Source organism: Rhinoderma darwinii, chromosome 1 (genome assembly GCF_050947455.1).
Source record: "Rhinoderma darwinii isolate aRhiDar2 chromosome 1, aRhiDar2.hap1, whole genome shotgun sequence".
In the NCBI taxonomy this organism is placed as follows: domain Eukaryota; kingdom Metazoa; phylum Chordata; class Amphibia; order Anura; family Rhinodermatidae; genus Rhinoderma; species Rhinoderma darwinii.
In genome coordinates, this window is record NC_134687.1 from 166308794 (window position 1) to 166327184 (window position 18391).

General features: G+C 40.4%; 1 protein-coding gene across 12 annotated transcripts in view; it reads right to left on the minus strand.

Annotated features, from left to right (window-relative positions):
* The window catches only part of CAMK2D (calcium/calmodulin dependent protein kinase II delta), a 265790-nt gene that overhangs the window by 18215 nt on the left and 229184 nt on the right, over positions 1-18391 (minus strand). The window lies entirely within an intron of this gene.

Consider the following 18391-nt stretch of genomic DNA (forward strand, 5'->3'; position numbering starts at 1 on the left):
TGCAGTACTGCAGCACGGTCGCTATACAGGTTACGCAGCCATCTGTTTCCGGCACCAACCCCTGCATAGCTTCTGGCTTCAGGAGGCAGTCGGAACAGTCGATTGGTGCAGGGTCCTGGTGTCGGACCCCCACCAATTATATACTGATGACCTGTGGATAGGTCATCAGTATAAAAAAAACAGCACACAGCTTGGACAACCCCTTTAACGGTTTTAGATACTTTTATCCAACCGCTTGACAAGGAGGCATCATTTATCGGGAAAGGCGCACAGTCTAGCAGAAAAGGCCATGACTAACACAGTGAGCCAAAAAAACAAGCCTAAACGAAGCCAACTAATAAGTGGTATAAGGAAGAGAAAAATGTTTAGCAAGATGCGCCAAATTTATGATACAACGTACACTACTGATAAAGTTGGCGCATTTTCTGACTGCCTTGCCTAAACAGTATTAGTAAATACTACCCTATTGTTTTTAGTGTACACGACAACCATATTACAAATAAGGACATAACAGAAGAACTGTAAACCTGGACTTGCTTGGCTCCATGTACCCTGTTGTGGCTAGGCATCGTTATTGTGTCACAACCTGGGCCTACCAAAGGATTTTCTGATGTGCCTGTCTAGTCTGAATGTATATGAACACCTTTAAAGGGGTTGTCTAGTTTAGAAAACCCATTTTCATATACCCTATTAGGGAGTTAATTGAGTGTGTTCCTCTGTTCAGGATCCTGATCTCTTAGCCAGAGTAGAGAGCAGTTACAAAGAGCATCTCTCGCTCTGAAGGATCGGTCTTGTCCTGCATTACACAGACAATCTATTGGTATGAACCAGAACGGTGTAATGCTTAAATCATCATGTGGTGGCGCTGGAGGGAAATTGACATCTTTCTGCCTGGTTTACCTGCAGATTACAGCTGATTGCTTGGGATTCCAGCAGGGGCACACTAGGTTATCAGCCTATTGTCAAGGGAGCCCTTCTAACAAGCAGGGGTTGTCCAAAGCGGACAATTCCGTTAAGTTAATTGTAGTGAGGAATCCTTTTAAGCGATTGTGGGGAAAAAAAATAAATTTTGAGAAATTCTGGGATAAAAAGTAAAAAAAAACCCTGCAACTTCCTTTCATAGACACTGTGTGAGGGTCAGCTTAAGGACCTGGCAATACCATTACACTAATATAATTGCAAAAACAAAACATGGAAATTCTGCTGGTTCTAGTAAAACATAAGTAAATACAACAAATTGATAGATGTTTTTCACTAAAACAGTAGATTTTTAGAGAGTTTATTTTCTGGTTATCAATTGCTTGTTTACCAAATTGCTTTAGATTGTCCTGTTTAACACATATATAGATGCCCTGCAAGGGTATTGTGTACATTTTTCATAGAATAACTTGGAACAATAGTGGAGTAGAATAATCCCCATATCTATCATACCGCTCTTTCAATAGTTTACCAAGTTTCTTACTAAATAAACCACGTGAAAAAAATGGAGACGACAAACATTTAAGATAAAGTGACTCGCTAATACCATTACAGATCACTTACTAATTGAGCAGATGTTACATTTCTATGCAAAAGGCTTTTAAGTTAGTTGTGTGTTCTAATCTAATGTACAAGATTTTATTCTAATGGTCTTCTCAGGGATTGTGTAGTATAAGGCCACATGCACACGATGCGCATTTGACCCACAGATTTTCCTGTGGCAATTCCGCAACGTAATGCAGTACCAGCAAACTAAATGAGATCACACGTAACCTCATCCACAGAATTTCTCCGCACATAATTTGACCTGCGGTGCAGCATTTAAACTCTGCAGCATGTCAATTTATTTTGCATTTATCTCAAAAAGTGTCTGATAAATTCATAAAAAAAACAACAAAATGCGCAGAATGAAATTTGCACCGATTTCTGTATACAAATGTAAAATCTGCACCTAAAAATGCATTAAAAAAACACAATATTGAGTGCAGATTTTACCTGCATTTATCTGTGGTTTTGATGCAGATTTTCCGCATTAAATAATGGAAACGATGTAGTATGATGGATACCAATGGTGCCCGATAACAGTTCCTTTGTAGTGTCCATCCTTTTGAAGGGAAAAATATGCAGAAGCGCTATTCTGTCAAATCTGCGTTGGAGACTCTGAGGCAGGTGTGAATAGAGACTACTAGTATACCAGATTACTAGTAAATGTTCTTCTAAGAGTTAGGCTCCAAACATTGACCTAAAGTAGTGTGGCTGTAGGAAGGCATTTTTACTTGTACACTTCGCAGGATCAATGGGCCGGTCTACTTCGCATACTAACATGCCCTTACATATCTTTTCTCAAAGGAGGCGACTGGTTAGCCAATCCTGCAGCCCAGGCAAACAAAGACGTAAATATGTAAATAGACAATGCAGCTACAGTTCCTTATATTAGTCACCACAGTCCAAGGATCAGGTACATTTTAACAGTATATATGTAATTGAAGCACTACATGTGCTTGACACGTTTAGCCCTTCTAATATACAAATGTAGCATGGATGAAATTAGGTTTGGCACTCAATGATATTTATTTTCTGCATCAGGGCTCAAATTACGTTGAAATTACACGGTTATCTGCCTTTTTACATAGGACTGCAGGTAAACCTACTGCACTATACCAGCCATTTGCTGTCAATTTGCCTTGATGTACATATGATACAGCCTTAGGCCGGATTCACACGAGCGTTGCGCATCTCGGACGTGAAAAACTGCAGATTAGAGTCTATGGAGGGATGTGTGAAGCGTGAAAAAATAGGACATGTCCTATCTTCTCACGGACCCTTCACACGGTCCGCTGAAACAACGGCCGTGTGAACGGCCACATTGAATTATATAGGTCCCTGTAACACACAGGACTCTGCTAATAAGGATCACATCTAAGTTCAGAGACACACAGGACCAGCTTTTAGCCGAGCCGTCAGTTCAGCTGAACTGACTGAATCGGCTTTGACGGAATAATACAGCTTCTATGTATGCAGAATACATAGAAGACATGTCTTCAAAAGGGGAAACAGTTTTTAATAAAAGTCAATTTAAAAGTGGTTTTAAAACACTTTACATTCATTTATTAAAAATAAAAAAAAATTTGTTTCAAAAGCTCCGACAGAACGAAGCCCTGACGCAGATGTGCATATATATTTATTTTTGACACTGTATTATAAAGTGGATACTGCAGAAGGTCCAATTATATATCGTATGGACTCGTTTTTCTTGTCTCTTTTTAAGATGTTTTTAATCTATTTGTATCCAAAAAAAACCTGAATTTCTCTTATGTTAGACCCCATGCACACGCTGTAAAAAAAATAAATCTCTAATTGCGGACCGTAATACGTTCCGCAATTATGGACCCGTTCGGTTCTATTGGGCCCAGACACCTTTCGGTATCGCTACGGATAGGTGTGCGTGACGTAGAACCATGCTGGGAATTATGGAGCATGTCCTACTTTTTGTATTTTAGGGGCCACCTGCGGCCGCCAGTTCCCGCAATCGCGGGCCGTGCGCATGAGGTCTTAGGTGTGTGCTTTTCCATAATGCGTTTCTTCATTATACAACGTTGTTCGTGCTTTTTCACATTTAGAGGCTCCCCATTTTTGGACTTTGTATTTAGTGTTGTCGGTACGTCACAATTTCACAAGTTAAAGGACAGATTTAACTCATTTGTAATCCTAGAGAATCCCTATAGTTTATTATTCGGATTCTTCATATTCTTCATATTATCACATACTAACTTGTGCATGCCTATAAATCTGTGGTCATGTACAAAAATATATTGTATTAGACAGGAAGCGTTGACACATCACATTTCCCTAAGGCCTTATTTACACGAGCATGTGCGTTTTGCGCACGCAAAAAACGCGGCGTTTTGCGTGCGCAAAAGGCACTTAACAGCTCCATTTGGCCTCAGCATATGATGCGCGGCTGCGTGCTTTTCGCGCAACCGCCATCATTACGACACTCCGTTTGGATGTTTGTAAACAGAAAAGCACGTGGTGCTTTTCTGTTTTCATTCATCCTTTTCACTGCTGTTGCGCGAATCACGTTGTTCGCACGGAAGTGCTTCCGTGTGACATGCGTGGTTTTCACGCACCCATTGACTTCAATGGGTGGGTGATGCGCGAACAGCGCACAAATATAGAACATGTCGTGAGTTTTTTTAAACGGACTCACGTTGCACAAAATTCACGGACTGTCTGCACTGCCCCATAGACTATTATAGGTCCGTACGACACGCGTGAAAATCACGCGCGTCGCACGGACGAACAACACGCTCGTGTAAACGAGCCCTAACACACCATTTTAAATGACTAGCACCAGGGCTGTGTTCACATCTGCATTGCAGGCTCTGTTAGGAGCCTCCTTTGCAGATTTGGTTACAAATGATGGACAAACGCAACATGCAGGTAAAATGACGGACACCATGACAGGACGGAAATCCCATGGACCCATTATAGTCAATGTGGTCCGTTGGGCATCATTGCTGTCCATAATGCAACGGATCAGTCTATGCAGTAATTTCTGTTGTTCTGCTCCTATGACATTGCAGAGCAACAGAAATGATCAACACAGATGTGAACAGAGCCTAACTTTGATAATTCATTTTGCAGCTTTACTTCACAGGGATAGGTTTTGCATTTTTTTTTTTTTTGAAGTTGTGATTTCTCAAGGATGTACTATGCTATATTTCCACTTCGCCAAGATGTAAAGGAGATACAGGCTTCTACAAGCTCCAGGCACGGGCATGAACCTGAAAGCACTGGGTGCTCATTTTCTGCATTGATCACACTTTTCATGAACACACAGTTTATGACGTGTGTTTTAGTAAATACTTGAATTTCCCATGAAATAATAAATCCGGAGCATCTTTGGAGTATTGAGCTGTTCCTCTTTTATTCCTCCTGGAAATGAATGAATAAATTGACGATTGTGTATTGCCACTCCCCTTCTCAATCTGGACCCATCCCAATAACCAGGGAAAGATAAGGCCCGGTTGTCAACAGATTCATACATTTCCAGTAGGAATAACAGAGGTATAATGCAAAGTTCCAAGAAAAGATGTTCCAGAATTGTTATATTATGGGGATGCAAGTATTTACTAAGAAAGACATGTCAGGAGAGCTGACATATCCTCTTTAAACTTAATGCGGTACTAGGACTTAGGCAAAATTTTATGGATGTGGGATAAACAGCACTTGCTTATTAGCAAGTAGTTGCTGATTATAAAAAAAAAAAAAAGAAAACTAAGAGGGTTAAAATAGAACGCAAACTAAACAAAGTCAACAACATGTGCAGACTAAGGCTGGGTTCACACGACCTATTTTCAGACGTAAACGAGGCGTATTATGCCTCGTTTTACGTCTGAAAATAGGGCTACAATACGTCGGCAAACATCTGCCCATTCATTTGAATGGGTTTGCCGACGTACTGTGCAGACGATCTGTAATTTACGCGTCGTCGTTTGACAGCTGTCAAACGACGACGCGTAAATTGACTGCCTCGGCAAAGAAGTGCAGGGCACTTCTTTGCCACGTAATTTGAGCTGTTCTTCATTGAACTCAATGAAGCACAGCTCAAGATTTACGAGCGTCTCAGACGCCTCGTAAATTACGAGGAGCATTTACGTGTGAAACGAGGCAGCTGTTAACAGTCTGTCTTTTCACACGTAAATGCCTCTCATCGTGTGAACATACCCTTACAAGTGACCAAAATAGATGTTGCTGAGAAGGTTTCTCTAGAGCAGGGCATCTCAATCTTTTTCTACTGGGGACTCAGCAGCTAGAACACGGTCATGCCTAGGACTCCCTATTGGTCACAGTCTATGCCAAAATACTGAAAAATTACATTAACTTATCATAAACTGTGTCTCTTGAACCCAGTAGAATAAGACCAGAGTCCGTTATGTTGCTAACCAAAGATTGCGGCAGCCATGCAGAATATAATCCCTTGTCAAAACTGCCCCCCCCCCTGCTGCGCCTGACCAACAACTGGATGGTGCCTCACCTAGAAAAGTGTTTCTAAGACAAATAATCCCACCCCAAGGCTGTGTTCATACACTGTGCTGCACCTTTTAAAAGCGCATCATGACTGTGCAAGTACCCCTAGTGACATGGCATTTAACCAACTTGGAGTACACGTACCACGGGTTGAGAATCTACACTCTATAGAGATCAATAGCTACATTTCAGAAACAGGCTTATCCTTTACGGTGAGATATTTACATTTTACTCTGTTATATTTTATAAATGTGGCTTTTCCATTATTAAAAATAAATAAAAAAAGTAGAAAAATGACATCAAAAATAAATCTGAATGTATACTTGCATCATCAAGCATGATTGTGTATGAATCCGCGCTCTTTTGTTTTTCTATGCCAAAGTAAAACTTTCAGCATTTAGAATAACAAGACAGGAATCAAATAGACTCATTTACTAACATGTTTTTCTTGTGCAGCATTTACTTAGTTCAGATGAGCATTACTGGCCTATTGTAAGTAAATATATAGGATTATCATCTTTTGCGGGGATTACCTATCAATATTCAGCTTGATAATGCCTTCAAAAAGAAGGTGAAACGTTGCTTGAACATTGGCTGAATAAATGTTTTTCAATTTTTTCACTTATTCGGACTGCTGCCTCCTTCCTTGGATTAGGACTATATAACAAGCAGCAGATGTGCTCAAATTTTGAAGTGTAAATTATTTTAGTGCTTGCTCTATAGGACATTGCATATTAAAAGAAATACTAGCTAGAGATGGAAATTCTACATGGTTAAGCTTTGATTGTAGTGAATGTCGTGCACATTGTACAAAAACACATTTCTAGCAGTTTTTCTAGTGCCTCTAGGTTTTCCGTAACTCAAGTTGCATACTAATTTCTGACATATTCCTTATCTCATTCATCCACAAATGAGTAACATGTCCCCTAATGTAGTGCTTGCTGTTCCGATATACTAAAATCTGGGAATTAATATTATTTTCAGAAAGATTCTGCAGTTTAGCTGACTGAGCTGTCAAAAGGCTTAACCCCTTCCCTCTTTGGCCGCTTTTGACCTTCCTGACAGAGTCTCATTTTTCAAATCTGACATGTTTCACTTTATATGGTAATAACTCCGGAATGCTTTTACCTATCCAAGTGATTCTGAGATTGTTTTCTCGTGACACATTGGACTTTATGTTACTGGCAAAATTTGCCCGATACATTCAGTATTTAATTGTGAAAAACACCAAAATTTAGCGAAAAATTGCAAAAATTTGCATTTTTCTCAATTTAAATGTATCTGCTTGTAAGACAGGCAGTTATACCACACAAAAATGTTGCTAACTAACATCCCCCATATGTCTACTTTAGATTGGCATCGTTTTTTGAACATCATTTTATTTTTCTAGGACGTTACAAGGCTTAGAACTTTAGCAGCAATTTCTCACATTTTCAAGAAAATTTCAAAATGCTATTTTTACAGGGGCCAGTTCAGTTGTGAAGTGGCTTTGAGGTCCTTAGATATTAGAAACCCCCAATAAGTCACCCCATTTTAAAAACTGCACCCCTCAAAGTATTCAAAACAGCATTTAGAAAGTTTCTTAACCCTTTAGACATTGCACAGGAATTAAGGCAATGTAGAGGTGAAATTTACAAAGTTCATTATTTTTTTCCAGAAATTCATTTTGAATCCATTTTTTTTGTACCACAGAAGGTTTTACCCAAGAAATGCAACTCAATATTTATTGCCCAGGTTCTGCAGTTTTAGGAAATATCCCACATATGGCCCTAGTGTGCTACTGGACTGAAGCACCGGCCTCAGAAGCAAAGGAGCACCTAGTGGATTTTGGGTCTCCTTTTTATTAGAATATATTTTAGGCACCATGTCAGCTTTGAACAGGTCTTGTGGAACTAAAACAGTGGAAACCCCCCAAAAGTGACCCCATTTGGGAAACTACACCCCTCGAGGAATTTATCTAGGGGTGTAGCAAGCATTTTGACAGGCCAGTTTTTTTGCAAAAATTTTTGGAACTAGGCCATGAAAATGAAAATCTAAATTTTTTCAAATAAAATGTAGGTTTAGCTAATTTTTTTTCATTTCCAAAAGAACTAAAGTAGAAAAAGCACCACAACATTTGTAGAGCAATTTCTCCCGAGTAAAACCATACCCCACATGTGGTAATAATCGGTTATTTAGACACACGGCAGGGCTTAGAATGGAAAGAGCGCCATTTGGCTCTTGGAGCTCAAATTTAGCAGGAATGGTTTGCGGAGGCCATGTCGCATTTGCAAAGCCCCCTAGGGGACAAAACAGTGGAAACCCCCAACAAGTGACCCCATTTTGGAAACTATACCCCTCGAGGAATTTATCTAGGGGTGTAGCAAGCATTTTGACCGGCCAGTTTTTTTGCAAAAATTTTTGGAATTAGGCTGTGAAAATGAAAATCTACATTTTTTCAAATAAAATATAGGTTTAGCTAATTTTTTTTCATTTCCACAAGGACTGAAGGAGAAAAAGCACCATAAAATTTGTAAAGAAATTTCTCCCGAGTAAAACAATACCCCACATGTAGTAATAAACGGCTGTTTGGAGACACGGCGAGGCTGAGAAGGGAAAGAGCGCCATTTGGCTTTTGGAACTCAAATTTATCAGAAATGGTTTGCGGAGGCCAGGTCACATTTGCAAAGCTCCTGAGGGGATAAAACAGTGGAAACCCCCAACAAGTGACCCCATTTTGGAAACTACACCCCATGAGGAAATTATCTAGGAGTATAGTGAGCAGTTTGACCGCACAGGTGTTTTACAGAACTTAGGCCGTAAAAATGAAAATCTACATTTTTTCAAATAAAATGTAGGTTTAGGTATTTTTTTTTCATTTCCACAAGGACTGAAGGAGAAAAATCACCGTAAAATTAGTAAAGCAACTTCTCCCGAGTAAAACAATACCCCACATGTGGTCATAAACGGCTGTTTGGACACACGGTAGGGCTCAGAATGGAACTAGCACCATTTGGATTTTGGATAGTGTCTGGGCGCCATGTCACATTTGCTGAGCCCCTGTAGTACTAGTACAGTGGAAACACCCCAAAAGTGACTCCATTTGGGAAACTCTACCCCCTGAGGAATCATCTAGGGGTATAGTGAAAATTTTGATCCCAAAGGTTTTTTGCTGAATTAATTAGAATTAAGCTATGAAAATGAAAAATATTTTTTTTTTTCCAACAAGATGTAGTTTTAGATCAACATTTTTCATTTTTACAAGGAATAGAGAAGAAAAAGCACCCCAACATTTGTAAAGTAATTTCTCCCGAGTACGGTAACACCCCATATGTGGTTATAATAGGCTATTTACGTATATGGGAGCATTCAGAAGAAAAGGAGCGGTATTTATCTTTTGGAGCGTAGATTTTGCTGGAATGGTTTGCGGACGCCATGTTGCATTTGCAAAACCCCTGATGTACCAAACAAAAGTGACCCCGTTTTAGAAACTACACCCCTAAAAGGCATTTATCAAGGGGTGTAGTGAGAATTTAGACATCACAGGTGTTTTTCAGAAATGAATACGCAGTGGATGGTGCAAAGTGAAAATTGCAATTTTTCCACTGATCTGCCCATTCACCGCACAAGATGTTGTGCCCCTAGAGAATCTTACCCCATAAATTGTTAAGCGGGTTCTCCCGGGTATGGTAATGCCTTACTTGTGAACATAAATTGCCGTTTGGGCACACTGTAGGGCTAAGAAGGAATAGACCGCCATTTTGAGCATGGATTTTGCTTGGTAATAGTTCTGTTTGGGGTTTTGCTGGTATTTCAGTTTATAATGTGGTGGCGTATGTAATCTGTGCGGAGTACATCAGGGTATATGTAATCTGTGCGGAGTACATCAGGGTATATGTAATCTGTGCGGAGTACATCAGGGTATATGTAATCTGTGCGGAGTACATCAGGGTATATGTAATCTGTGCGGAGTACATCAGGGTATATGTAATCTGTGCGGAGTACATCAGGGCATAATAAGAGGGTATAATAATGGGGTAAATAATACAAATATCCATAGATGTGTGTTACAATGTGAAGCGATCTGTTATGCGCAGGCCGGTGTCTCACTGATAAACGGTTTTCTTTCTTATCCCCCTTCTGTAACGCTCTGCACCTTTTGGGGACTTTTTCTCCTTCATAGTTTGGGAAATATTACTGGGAAAGTTTTGCGCTGGTATAATACGGGCGCCCTCGCTTCCAGCGGATGTGCTGTGTCCCTTCCCTTTCCTAGTTCCTCAATACTCGGGCCCTGAAACTGAAGGAATGTTCCCCTCCGGCCTGCGCATTGAGATGTTTTTTCATCACCGCATTACTAGTGCCGTAACTTTTTTCTTTTTCAGTTGATTGAGCGGTGTGCGGGCTTGTTTTTTGCGAGACGGGCTGTAGATTTTATTGGTATCATTTTAGAACACATACGACTTTTTGATCACTTTTTATTTCATTTTTTGGTAAAGGAAATTACCAAAAACAATCAATTCTGGAATAGTTTTTTATTGTTTTTTTTTTTCGGCATCCACAGTGCGCCCTAAATTACATGTTAGCTTTATTCTGCGGGTCGATACGATTACGGCGATACCAAATTTATATAGTTTTTTTTATGTATTGCGGCTTTTGCACAATAAAATCACTTTTTATAAAATCATTTGTTTTCTGTGTCGCCATGTTCTAAGACCCATAACTTTTTTATTTTTGCGTGCACAAAGCGGTGTCAGGGATTATTTTTTGCGGGACGGATTGTCGTTTTTTATTAGTACTATTTTGGAGTAAATGTGACTTTTTGATCACTTTTTATAGCATTTTTTGGAAGGAGATGGGACCTAAAAACAAAGATTCTGGCGTTGTTTTTCACGTTTTTTTTTTACGGCGTTCACCGTGCGGGATAAATTACATAACAGTTTTGTAGTTTGGGTCGTTACGGACGCGGCGATACCAATTATGTATCGTTTTTTTAATTTTTACGGTTTTTCCCATAATAAAAGACTAACTATGGGAAAAAAGTCAGTTTAGCTTTATTTTTATTTGAAATGTGTGTGTTTTTATTGTTTTACCACATTTTTATTATCTTTTTTTTACTTTTCTTACTTGTCCCACTAGGGGACATGAGGGCCTGATGCCCCGATCGCTACTCTAATACACTGCACTACATACGTAGTGCAGTGTATTAGCGCTGTCAGTTATTCACTGACAGCAAGCCTATGAGGACACGCCGAAGGCGGGTCCTCATGGGCTCCCGTACAAGGCAGACTCGGACGCCATTTTCTGGCGTCCGATTGCCACAGCAACCCAGCGATTGCATCACTGGGTTGCCGATCGGCTCTATTGAGCGCAGCATCTGAGGGGTTAATCTGCCGGATCGGAGAATAGCTCCGGTCCTGGCAGTTACAGGAGGGTGCCAGCTGTATAATACAGCTGTCACCCCGCGGTGATGGTGCCGGCTCTGCTTCTGAGCCCACACAATCACTGCGCCGTACATGTACGGCGCTTTGCGGGAAGCACCTCCCGACAGCGCCGTACATGTACGGCGCATGTCGGGAAGGGGTTAAACAATTGTCACTATGAATATGAAAATGTTTAGATTACCATTCTAAACTGTATATAGATTATTATAACAGTCCTGTAAACAGGCCTGTTCTCATCTGCGGGACCTATTAAAGTCAATGGGTTTCGTTGAGCGCCGTACAACAAAACCAGCTCTATGCCCGTGTCTATTTTCAGTTTTTTGTGGGACAAATGTGCAAAACAGAAAAAAAACAAAAACGATGATAGCGCACAAAGAACCTACCTCCTGGAAACCGCTGCCATCTTCTGGGATCAAGCTCCAGTGGTTCTTGGTCCATGACCAACTATCCAGTCAGGTCACAAACATGATGTTGTTTGATCTGGGTACAGCAAATGCTGTTGAAGACATTCTTCCCTTAACCCCTTACCGCCATATATGTGCGGCGGATGTCGGGTGGGGGAGTATTGAGCCGGCGCATGGGCTGAGCCCGCTCCATATAGCGAGTGTGTTGACTGTGTGTTACAGCCGATACTTCAGGGTAGCGATCCCGCATCAAAAGCGACCTAGCATTTAAATGATTATAAACAGGAGGCGGCCCCCTGTAACGTTACAAAGCCTCCCCCGTGACACGATCAGGGGGCGCTGTTGGTTGGCATGGCAGCCTGGGGGCCTGATGAAGGTCTCCAGGTCTGCCATCTTTGTACTCCTATGAAGCCTGAAGGGCTTCACAGGAGACTGTCAGTAGCACGATATACTGCAATACTTTGGTATTGCAGTATATTGTGCAAGCGATCCAACGCGGGTTCAAGTCCCCCTAGGGGCACAAGTAAAAAAAAAAAAAAAAGTGAAAGACCGTAAAATTAAGTTTTCTTAATAAATAAATTTAAAAAAACTCTACCCATAAGCACAAAGTAAAAAAATTAAAAAATTAACATAACTGTCATTGACGCAACCGTAAAAGTCTGAACTACTACAATATATCATTATTTAGTCCGCACGGTGAACACTGTAAAAAATAAAAAACATTAAAACCGCCAGAATCGCTGTTATTTGGTCACTTCATCTCCCACAAAAAATGGAATAAAAAATTATCAAAAAAAGTCTCATGTACCCCAAAATGGTACCGATAGAAACGAAAGCTTGCACCGCCAAAAAAATACAGCCCTCATGTTGCTCAATCTATGGAAAAATAAAAACGTTATGGCTGTCAGAATATGGCGAAACTCAAATTGTATTTTTAACAATCAGTTTTTTCCTTTTAAAAGTAGTAAAATATATATAAAAAAAACTATATACATAGTATTGACCTGCAGAATAAAGTTAACATGCCGTTTTTACCAGACGGTAAACACTGTAAAAACAAAATTGCTGTTTTTTCCTATTCCACCCCACAAATATATTATTTTTTCCAGTTTCTCACTACATTACATGGTACAATGAATGATGCAGTGAAAATCTACAACTGAGGCCCCATGCACACGAACGTAAAAACGCCCGTAATTACGGCCCCATAGACTTCTATTGGCCATGGGTACCTCCCCGTATGCTTGGAAAAATATAGAACTTGTCCTATTTTAGGCCGTAATTACGGCATGGGCAGGCCCATAGAAGTCTATGGGGCTCCCGTAATTACGGGTGACTACGTGTGTGCACCCGTAATTACTGGAGCGTTGCTAGGCGATGTCAGTGGATAGTCACTGTCCAGGGTGCTGAAAGAGTTAACTGATCGGCAGTAACTCTTTCAGCACCAGGGACAGTGACTTCCGATCACAATATGAATCAACGTGTAAAAAAAAAAAAAAATAGAAGTTCATACTTACCCAGAACTCCCTGCTTCTTCCTCCAGTCCGGCCTCCCGGGATGACGTTTCAGCCCATGTGACCGCTGCAGCCAATCACAGGCCAATCACAGGCTGTAGCGGTCACATGGACTGCTGCGTCATCCAGGGAGGTCAGGCTGGATGTCGAGAGGGACGCGTCACCAGGACAACGGCCGGGTAAGTATGAATTTCTTTTACTTTTACCTCGGAAAGGGCTGCCCCTTCTCTCTATCCTGCACTGATAGAGAGAAGGGGCTGCCGATTAGTGCAGTGCAATTTTGCAGCAAAAACTTGCCTGTAAATACGGGTCGAATACGTGTGACCAAGGACCCGTATTTACGGGAGGGAAAAAATACGTTCGTGTGCATGAGGCCTCACCCAAAAAAAAAAAAGCCGTCATATAGCAATTTAGATGTAAAAAAAAAAAAAAAAGCTATGGCTTTTGGAAGCCGTGTGTGTGTGTGTGCGCGTGTGCGTGTGTGTGTGTGTGTGTGTGTGTGTGTGTGTGTGTGTGTGTGTGTGTGTGTGTGTGGGGACGGACACGAAAGTAAAAATCAGAAAAATGGCTGCGGCGGGAAGGGGTTAAAGATGGCAGTTGTTTTAAGATGATGTTTTGTATATAAACTCAAGGAGAGAATATTGTGGTTAAAAAAAATGAACACTTTCCGAATGCCTAATTTTTTCGTATTTCTATATGTATTTGACCTGAAAAAACGTGTATGTTCCTGATTGTCATCTAAGTCATTAACTGTTTAACCCCTTAATGACCAGCCTATTTTAAACCTTAATGACCAAGCCATTTTTTAAGTTTTTCCATCGTAGTGTTCCAAGAGCTATAACCTTTTTATTTTTGCGTCGACATAGCTGTATAAGGTCTTGTTTTTTGCGGGACAAGTTGTATTTTTTAATAGCACCATTTTGGAGGACATATTTATTGATTAACTTTTATAAACTTTTTTTTGGGGGGGGGGGGGGGGAGAATAGAAAAAACCTGAAATTTCACCACTCTTTTTCGCTTTTTAAATCTACGCTGTTTACCGTGTGATATAAATAACACAATAACTTTATTCAGCGGGTTGTTACGATTGCAACGATACCAAATTTGTATAGTTTTTGTATGTTTTACTACTTTTACACAGTAAAAACGCTTTTATTTCAAAATTATTTGTTTTTGTGTCTCCATATTTGAAGAGCCGTAACGTTTTTATTTTTTCACCGATGCGGTTGTATGAGGGCTTTTTTTTTGCGGGAAGACTTGTAGTTTTTATTGGTACCATTTTGGAGTAGATGCGACTTTTTGATCACTTCTTTTTAAAGTTAGGATTCACAGAAAACAGCAATTTTTCCATAGTTTATTACATTTTTTACGGCGTTCACCGTGCGGGTTAAATAATGTAATAGATTTATAGTGGGGGTCGTTACGGACGCGGCGATACCAAATACGTGTAACTTTTTTACTTTATTTTGGTTTTTTAATAGTAAAGCATTTTGTAAGGGGAAAAGGTGGGTTTTTCATTTCTTTTTTCACATTTTTTTTAAAATTAACTTTATTAAACATTTTTACTAGTCTCACTAGGGGACTTTAATATGCGATTCGCCGATCGCTATTATAATACACTGCAATACTTTTGTATTGCAGTGTATTACTGCCTGTCCGTTTAAAAAGGACAGGCATCTGCTAGGTCATGCCTCCGGCATGATCTAGCAGGCATTCGCTCCAGGCAGACCTGGGGGCCTTTGTTAGGCCCCCGGCTGCCATTGGAGACACAGACACTCGGCGATCGTATCGCCGGGTGTCGGTGGGAGAGAGAGGGAGCTCCCTCCCTCTCTCCAAAACCACTCAGATGCGGTGCACGCTATTGTGCACCGCATCTAAGGGGTTAAACGGGTGAGATCGATACTAATATCGATCTCACATGGCAGAGCAGGGACGCCCCCAGCTGCCTCTGGCAGCTGAGAGCAGGGAAATTTGACAGCTCCCTGATCTGTTTACTTTATCCTGATGCAGTGCCGTAAAAAGGCATATTCATCAGAATAAAGCCCGTTAGTGGCTGCCGTGAAAAGGCGTATTGGCGGTCACTAACGGGTTAAAACAAATACCAATACTTATGTAAACATTTAGAGCTTCTAGAACTTTTTAAGGACCTCACAAATCCAGTTCTCGGTGTATAGCACACTTGCCCATGGTCTCCTTTTGTGTCTGTTGTGCACCGGACCCGTCGTTTTGCCAGAAGCAATAGCGTAGTCGACTACGCTATTGCTTCTGGCAAAACGAAGGGTCCGGTGCACAACAGACACAAACGGGAACCATGGGCACTGGATCCGTCACCCTTGAAATCAAGGGTGATGGAAGCGGAAACCTCTGGTTTCCGTCGGTGTCCGTTTGTGTCTGCTCAGCGTACCGTTCTGACGGAACATCAGAACTGGATCCCAACGCAGATGTGAACGAAGCCTCAGAAGCATCACACAGTAGAACATGGAATATTTATTGGTCTGTAAGAACATTACATAGTAACATAGTATGGTCGAAAAAAGACATATGTCCATCAAGTTCAACCAAGGGATGGGAGGATTGGAAGGGATAAATGATACAACTTTTTTTTTTTTTACCCCTATTGATCCCGAGGAAGGTTTAATCCGACTGGATCAACATTCAAAAAAAGAATTCTACACATTGACATAGGAGCTAATATTTTTTCGTACTAGGAAATTATCTAAGCCTTTTTTAAAGCCATCTACTGTCCCTGCTGTGACCAGCTCGTGCGATAGACTATTCCATAGATTCACAGTTCTTACAGTAAAGAAGGCTTGTCGCTTCTGGAGTGCCCCCTTGTCTTATGAGGGTTTTTGTTTTTTTACATAGAACAGTTTTTCACTAGATTTCCTATATGGGCTATTCATATATGTATATTCGTTAATCATGTCCCCCGCTTAGTTGTCTCTTTTCAAGGCTAAATATGTTTAAAGTCTTTTAATCCTTCCATAACCAAGATTCTCCATGCCCCTTATTAGCTTCGTTGCTCTTCTTTGTACCTTTTCCAACTCCAGGGCATCCTTTCTATGAACTGGAGCCCAGAACTGAACTGCATATTGTAGATGAGTCATGACTAATGCTTTGTCAAGTGGTAATATTACATATGTAGCAGTCTTTATCTTGACTTTTAACGCATTAAATAAACAGTGGCAAGATCCTTTATCTTGAACTTTTCAATCTTTTCATTGTTGCGTGATATCACGCTGCAGCAAATTATCACAGTTAAGATAAAAAATGGCTACATCCGTACATCCCTGTCCTGCGAGTCCATGCCTCTTAACACACGACAATATCTTGCTGGCCCTAGAAGCAGATGATGACATTGCATGCTGTTATTTAATTTATGATCTACAAGTACACCCAGATCCTTCTCAACAAGTGACTCCCCCAGTGTAGCTCCCTCTAGGAGCATTACTCTGTGCATAAACCCATAGAGTCGCCAGAAGTGTCCATAAAACAAAAAAACCCACCCAAGAACAAGTAATATAATATTATGTGAGATCATATAAAACCCCAGGATTAAAGGTTCAGATCCGTTATGTTAATTGTAACTAGCTCACCAACAGGTAAAGCATTCAACAAGGATAGCGTGCCTACTTAAAATTTGCTCAGGACCATCTGTATAAACCACAACGGGGGGTGTAGTATAAATCTTTTCATAAAAATTATATGCTTGGCAAAAAAACAAACCTTTAAAATAAAACGGTCTCATCCCAAAGGTGAAACAGTGGTGGCAGAATCACAGCGTGGGGCTGTTTTGCTGCCACGGTAGTTCGATGGATAGCAAGCACGGATACAACTATCAATTCTGGTAAAGAACGGATATTAAACTGATATTTTCGCAGTATGTTCTATCAATAACAAAGTGAGAGTTTTACCATCAGCCTCTGAGAAGCTAGTTGAAAAGTTACAACCAATAGGGCTGCACTTCCTGTTGTCACTTTTGCAAAAATGGCTACCATAATTGAATAGAAAAATGTCACCTCCAAGTAAAATAAAGATAATCAAACTTTGAATATTGCTCAAGTCTCAGATATACTAATAATGTATGGCTTATTTTATGTTTTAGGTAAATTTTTAACCCTTTTCACTTTATTTTAAAAGGATCCTACAGTCCTTTTATATCGATGGCCTCTCCACTCCCGGTAGCCCTACCGATCAGCTGTCTGAAGAGGACACAGCCTCTTCCCAGTTAACCATACACAGTGCCGTACACTTCCATTGTGGCTGCACCTCGTATTGCAGTTCCAGTTCCATTTAAATGAACGTGACAGGACTGCAGAGAAATGCAACCCCAAGCAAAGCCGCTACGTTAGTGTATGGCACTGTGCCTGGTAAACTGTGAAGAGACAGTGGCATTTGTCGCCGTGGCCCCTACAAACAGCTGATCAGTGGGGTAGCCAGAAGTCGGACCAACACCGATCTGATAATATAATAATATAATATAAAAGTCTCTGAGAACCCCCATTTATTTAGAATTCCTTTAAGGACTGATCATTTAATCACTAAAATAATTCAAAATGTAGCTTTTTTCTATTGTCTATTTTTTTTTTTATTTAGCTAAAGATCAAGTCACATTTTAGGTTAAATTTATGCAAAAATCTGAATGTACTGAAGCACTGTATACAAAATACTTATAGTAGAATATAGATAGTGTTTGTATATTTCTTAAACTACCCGGGTACAATTTTCTACCACACTGTAATGCTATTTTTGCCATGTTTACTTGACAGGATTTAAGGCCCCTCCAATGGAGTGATCAATAATCATCTGGGTATCTTAGCTGCTTCATTGTCGTTCCTGTGTAACATACATTCGAGGAAACAAGATATTTATGAGTGCATTTCTTTCCCTGACAAAATAAATATTGTCTCTATAGGATCAAATAGTGAAACATTGTTAACCCCACAGATCCACAGTTTGGTTAGTTGACCACCTTCCATATCAGTTCTTCACATAGAGGGGCAGCCAAATTTGCCCTTCATTAACATAGTAGGAGTTAGGT